Source organism: Musca vetustissima, unplaced genomic scaffold (genome assembly GCF_032173495.1).
Source record: "Musca vetustissima isolate MV318-11 ecotype Yass unplaced genomic scaffold, APGP_CSIRO_Mvet_v1 utg342880, whole genome shotgun sequence".
Classification (NCBI taxonomy): domain Eukaryota; kingdom Metazoa; phylum Arthropoda; class Insecta; order Diptera; family Muscidae; genus Musca; species Musca vetustissima.
The window spans coordinates 6,041-12,762 of NW_026872430.1; the positions used below are offsets into that span (position 1 = coordinate 6,041).

General features: G+C 37.6%; 1 pseudogene; it reads right to left on the reverse strand.

The window, feature by feature from the left end:
- Positions 1-652: 652 nt before the first annotated feature.
- LOC133337507 (DEP domain-containing protein DDB_G0279099-like) lies at positions 653-5,078 on the reverse strand (annotated as a pseudogene).
- Between the last annotated feature and the right edge of the window lie 1,644 nt (positions 5,079-6,722).

The window sequence follows — 6,722 nt, forward strand, 5'->3', positions numbered from 1 at the left end:
AAAGGAACTAGAAATATCGCTCCGTTACCTGAACTAAGTGGACTAACTTTACATCGAAAATATAAGCCAAGTTTTTATGTTGCTTCCATCCTTGCCACCTGCAAATTTTTAAGCATATTTTTTAAAGGACCATAAATGCATGGAGTGGCTGTCATAAAAAAATATTGAAGACGGATTTTTTATAGAATATCATGTCAACCTATTTTCACAGAACATCTATATTAGAAACGTGATTTTTTTAATTTTCCACCCGAGCTAAAAGCTTGGATTTTTATTTTAAAGAATACTTTTTCAAGGACCTTCGCTATCAATAAACCTCAAAGCCTCATCAGCTTCTCGTCGTTTTGGAACCCCTATGTTCCTCCTCCCTCTCCATAGCAGTATTTACAAAAGAATCTCTTAAATTAAATTTAAAAAAATTAATAATAAAACTAAACAAAAAATTATAATACACAATTTATACATTAAAATCGACATTTGAAGCTTTACCTCCTACCATCACTTCTCTTTTCATCACACACTAACTCACATTTTACCCGCTTTACGAATACAAAAGTTCCTGCAACGATGAGCTGCGCGAGAGATTACGGCTATTCTTCAAAATCGCAAACGAAGAAAACAATTGAATAAAATTAAAAAATCGGCAAAGGGGCTATTGTTCGCTAGACCCCGGTGGTGGTGGTGTATCTTTGTTGCAGCTGCCTTGCATATTTTGATTATTTACGGAATTGATATTATTGCTGCTGCTACCGATACCTTGCGAATTATTATTGTTGCTGGTATTTTTACGCAAATGATTTCTTAACATAACCAAATTACGATTTAATTGCATATTGGTGGATGGTAAACCGGAGACATTGGATTGTTGTTGTTGCTGTTGTTGAGCAGAGGACGAGGCGGAGGACGAACTAGACGATGATGATGGCATATGGGGTAGGGTACTACAGGTATTCTCATCGTTGACCAAAGATCTTAAATAATGCGAAGCATTACCCGCCCCCACACCGGGTATTCCAACCGATGCCACCGATGTGGTGGGTGAAATGGCACCGCATAAAGTCTCGCCACTGCTCGACATAGGCATACCTAATAGCAGTTCATGGGCGAGTATGGTGGGTAAATGTTAAGTGCTGTTCTTCATGGGACCCGAAGACAACGAACTGCTGCTAACACCCGAATCACTGGACTTTTCACTCAAACCACCACCGCGTATCAAAGTGTCATCGGACATTAGACTATTACCGCCGAGTATGGATTTTTTACCCACTCGAGGTGGTAGTGCAGTATTGGTACGGAATGGATTATCTTTGACACGTTTGGCACTTTCGACACGTTTCATTATTTCACTGGAACACTTGGAGACAACATCATCGAGGCTGTTGGAATCATCGGTGGAGGCCAATGTTTGTGTGGGTGTTTGCGAGGTGGGCACAGGTGAACCTTCATAGCAGCCAGAATCGCGTGGGAAGTGGCGGCGGCCAAATGGTGAGGCAGCATGTTTTTTGTTGATGTTATTCAGACGGGCTTCGTCGTTTTCGGAACTGGAACCGGCAATGTCCACATCCGAACCGGTTTGGGGGAAATTGGAAGCTGCAATTTGAACAAAAATGAGATGAAAATAATTATTCATTAACTAATAGTGTAAAATAACCCCCATTCATAAATGTGTAAAAACGCCTTTTCATCTAACGCCTGAAAGTATGCTTTAATTGTTGAACCTAAGGCTTTGTAAGGGCTTAGTAAGTAAAACAACAAATGAAAATGTTTTAAGTACAATTTTAAGACCCTTTGAAATGAGTTATTCTATTTTTTTAATATTTCTAAATTCCCCGTCCCCCATATGCACTTGTTGTTGTAGAGACTTACCACAATCCATATCATGCAACAGCTGCACTGCGGTCAATAACTTGGTTCGGTGATCTGGATTAATAATACCCAAATAATCCAAATCGGCAGGTTCAAGTTCTTTGAAAAGTTCCAGGTCTTCGTAGCTAAAGGGAAGAGAAACATAGACATTAGAATAAAGGACAATCAGGGTTACAAAGCGGAATTTGTTAAATATTTTATAGAATATACTTTTTAAGGCCTAACTGAAATGTGGATTTTTTAAAGAATATTTTTTAAAGGCCTAACTGAGGCATGGATTTTTTCAAGGCCTAACTGAGGCGTGGATTTTTTAAAGAAGACTTTTTTCAAGGCCTATCCAAGGCGTGGATTTCTTAAAGAAGACTTTTTTCAAGGCCTATCCAAGGCGTGGATTTCTTAAAGAAGACTTTTTGAAAAGGCCTATCCAAGGCGTGGATTTCTTAAAGAAGACTTTTTGAAAAGGCCTATCCAAGGCGTGGATTTTTAAAGAAGACTTTTTGAAAAGGCCTATCCAAGGCGTGGATTTTTAAAGAAGACTTTTTGAAAAGGCCTATCCAAGGCGTGGATTTTTAAAGAAGACTTTTTGAAAAGGCCTATCCAAGGCGTGGATTTTTAAAGAAGACTTTTTGAAAAGGCCTATCCAAGGCGTGGATTTTTAAAGAAGACTTTTTGAAAAGGCCTATCCAAGGCGTGGATTTTTAAAGAAGACTTTTTGAAAAGGCCTATCCAAGGCGTGGATTTTTAAAGAAGACTTTTTGAAAAGGCCTATCCAAGGCGTGGATTTTTAAAGAAGACTTTTTGAAAAGGCCTATCCAAGGCGTGGATTTTTAAAGAAGACTTTTTGAAAAGGCCTATCCAAGGCGTGGATTTTTAAAGAAGACTTTTTGAAAAGGCCTATCCAAGGCGTGGATTTTTAAAGAAGACTTTTTGAAAAGGCCTATCCAAGGCGTGGATTTTTAAAGAAGATTTTTGAAAAGGCCTATCCAAGGCGTGGATTTTTAAAGAAGACTTTTTGAAAAGGCCTATCCAAGGCGTGGATTTTTAAAGAAGATTTTTGAAAAGGCCTATCCAAGACGTGGATTTTTAAAGAAGACTTTTTGAAAAGGCCTATCCAAGGCGTGGATTTTTAAAGAAGACTTTTTGAAAAGGCCTATCCAAGGCGTGGATTTTTAAAGAAGACTTTTTGAAAAGGCCTATCCAAGGCGTGGATTTTTAAAGAAGACTTTTTGAAAAGGCCTATGTCTTTGTGCATATGTTTGTAACAGGCAAAAGGAAACGATATAGACACATGGTTCCTTTTGAGAATATGCATAGCATCACTTTCTGAGTCGATTTACGCATATCCATCTGTCCGTCCGTCCGTGTATTTTTGTGAACAAAGTACAGGTCGAATTTATGATCCGATTTGGATTAAACTTGGCATAGGTAACTTATTTGGCCCAAGGACGAACCCTATTGAAATTGGGAAAAATCGGTTCAGATTTAGATATAGCTCCCATATATATTTTTATCCGATTTTAGGTAAATAGTGCACCAAAGTCCCTTTATATTCTTCGATATGCACGAAATTTGGCACAGCGTAATGAATTAGGTCTAAAATGATGTGTGTTAAGTTTCCTAAAAAGCGGTTAAGATTAAGATATAGCTCTCATATATATTTTCGCCCGATTTAATGTAAATGGTGCACTAAAGTCCCTATATATCTCTCGATTTGCACGGAATTTGGCACAGCGTAATGAATTAGGTCTAGAATGATGTGTTTTAAGTTTCCTGAAAATCGGTTCAGATTTAGATATAGCTTCTATATCTGACCAAACGAAAAAAATTGTATCGGTTGCAGAATGAATGGATCAAATTTCATTTTACTGGTCCTTTAAAAATGCGACGTCTGTTAGGATTCATCTGTTGAATATACCCAAAGTGGTGAAGGGTATCATATAGTCGGCCCCGTCCGACTTCACTACTTTCCTTACTGGGTTAAAGAAGACTTTTTGAAGGACAAACTGAGGCGTGGATTTTTTAAAGAAGACTTTGTTCAAGGCCTAACTGAGGTCCTAGATAGCCTGTTTTTTATGAACATTGTTTGTAGGGCCCTAGATAGCCTGGTTTTTTAAGAATATTTTTTGCAGGGTCCTAGAAGGCCTGGACTTTTTTTAGGGTCCTGAAAGGCTTGAATGTTTAAAAATATTTTTTTTGTAAACTTACCCATTTAAAACAAACACCGAAGTGTACTCCTTCAAGCCAATGCGCATTAACAGATCCTCCACCGAATGTGGACCATTCACATTGGCCATATGCCTTCCGCCAATACCCATGGCGGCACTTATACTCTTGCCAGCCAGGCCAGTCAGCGTTTTACTGTGTGAGTGTTTTAAACGCTGATCTGGCAGCACTTCGACATTGATAAACTTAAAATGACCCACACGGCCATGGCAACGACCCTTCCATATGCCAGAGGAGTTCATTGAAAGCACTTCTATTATGTCACCTTTCTGGAAAAAATAAAGAGATGATGGAATAAAAACAGAACAAAAACAAGAAGACAAATTATTTATGGCATGAAAATAAGAAGAAGAAAAAAGAAAAAATAATAACAACAACGATGACAAGAATGATTTAAGTGTCACAAATAAGTCAAATGCAAAGAGGGACAATATGGAGGGGTTGTAAGGTAGGTGTATAGGTGTTTGCCAGCCATCGAAAGGACAATTTATGTTTGTGTCATCATAATGTAAAGAAAAGATGTTTAAAGCAACAAAATCTACCGGAACATTTGCCATTAAGTTTTGAAAGGACACGGCCATTCATCATCCGAGCCATTGGAGATTCAATATGGAGGGTTGTTGAGCAACAGCATAAAGCTGATGCTGCTGCTGCTGTTGAATATCCTGCCAGCCAGCCACCTAAGCATATTTTCCAGTGTTTGACCGTGTTTGCTTTGCATTGACGTTGTCGTCCTTTCGGATTTTGTTGTTGTTGTTTTTGTATTTTTTATATAATTTTTGTTGGCGTGTCATTGGCGGCGTTTGATACGCTGCCGTTTGGTCTTTGATTTTTGATACTCACCTTAAATTTAAGTGCATCCTTATCGTAAGGATTTGCCATGCTATCGACAAGTGCCTTTGCTTTGCATATTGGTGCTGCTAACGAGATGCGATCATCGGTTGAAATGGAACTTTGTGGACTGCCTGGACGTACTAAGGCCTGAGTGCCTGCAAGTAAATAAATGAACACACAATAAATTAAAAAATAAATTTTCAACAAAAAGAAGAAACGAAAAAATGCCAAAGTTAACAAGAGACCAAGATGAGGTTACCAAAGAGAACGACAACGAGAGGAAGGGAGGGGGGAGAGAGGGGGGGGGGCTGGAGAGTTTAAATTTATATTATTCCTTGGGCAAAGCAGCAGATATCTTCCAGTAGTTGGAAAAACTTTGCTCAAGAAATATTTTAAGTATTTTTAATTAATTTTTTGTTCTTATCATGAGAGTGGTTGCTTGAGAGTATGGGTGAGGGTGTGTGTGTGCGTGTGTTCTTTTTTAGGTAAAATAAATTTTCATCAATTTTTCAAAGCAACAACTTTTACTTGACTCTTGTTGTTCTTTTTTTAGTACTTTCTTTTAATTCGGTTTTGTCGCAAAATATCAAGTGCTGTTGGTGGGTGCGTTGCGTTCATGATGTTCCTCTGGTTCCTGTTTTATTCATTGGACTGCTGTTCAAAAGAAAAATACTTGAAGGAAAAACTTTGTTGTTGTTGCTGCTGTTCTTCATTAATAGAGTTTCGCACAAAGAGTGTACATCAAATTCCGGACCTCATCCTTTTCGGGGTTTGTAGCCTTAACCCTCCAACCCTTGCAGCATCCCATTGTTGGCATTGGCGATACCAATTTCCTTCTTAGTATTAATTCCAGCAATCATGGTAAGTTGTTTGGAAAAAAGGACACATGAAAGGGACACGCACACAGACACAAACACACATATCCCCACAAATTAAGAGGGTGGATATTATACGAGGCATACAGGTCGAATATAACGAGGCATTTGCATGTAACATGTATGCACAATCGGAGAAAGGTACAGTGGTTCAAGGAAATATTTTTTCAAGGCATATTGAGGATGCGAGATTTTTTAAGAATACTTTTTCCAGGCATATCGAAAATATATTTTAAAAATATTTTTTTAGCAGATCTAATTTTTATATTGAGGTTTGCAGAGTTTGTATGAATATTTTCAAGGTCCATGGAGGCTCTGAGATTTTTTCGGAATGGTATTGAGGTTTGGAGTTTTTTTTGTTAAGAATATTTTTTCAAGGTCTATTTAGACTTAGGGATTTCGGAAGAATATTTTTTCGATGCAATTTTTTTCTTTTTTTGCAGACCTATAGTATATTTTTAGTCCTATTGAAGATTGATGCTTTGGTAAGAATATATTTTCAACGTTAATTGCGATTCAGAGATTTGAAGATTTTTTTAGGAATATTTTTCAACGTCTATTGAGATTTGGAGAATTTGGAAGAATATTTTTCAAGACAAGAGATGTTTAACGAATATTTTCAAGGCTTGAAGATTTTTTAAGAACAGTTTTCCCGGCCTTGGAGTAGTTAAGTTTTTTTGTGAATGTTTTCTAATGCCTACCAAGGCTCGGAGAATAATTTTTATTATACCCTGTGGTACAGGGTATTATGTCTTTGTGCACATGTTTGCAACAGGCAAAAATAATCGAGATATACCCATGGTTACTTTTGAGAATATGCATAGAATCTCTTTCTGAATCGATTTATGCATGTCCGTGTAAACAAAGTACAGGTCGCATTTATGATCCGAATTGGATGAAATTTGACACAGCTCATTTGTTTTG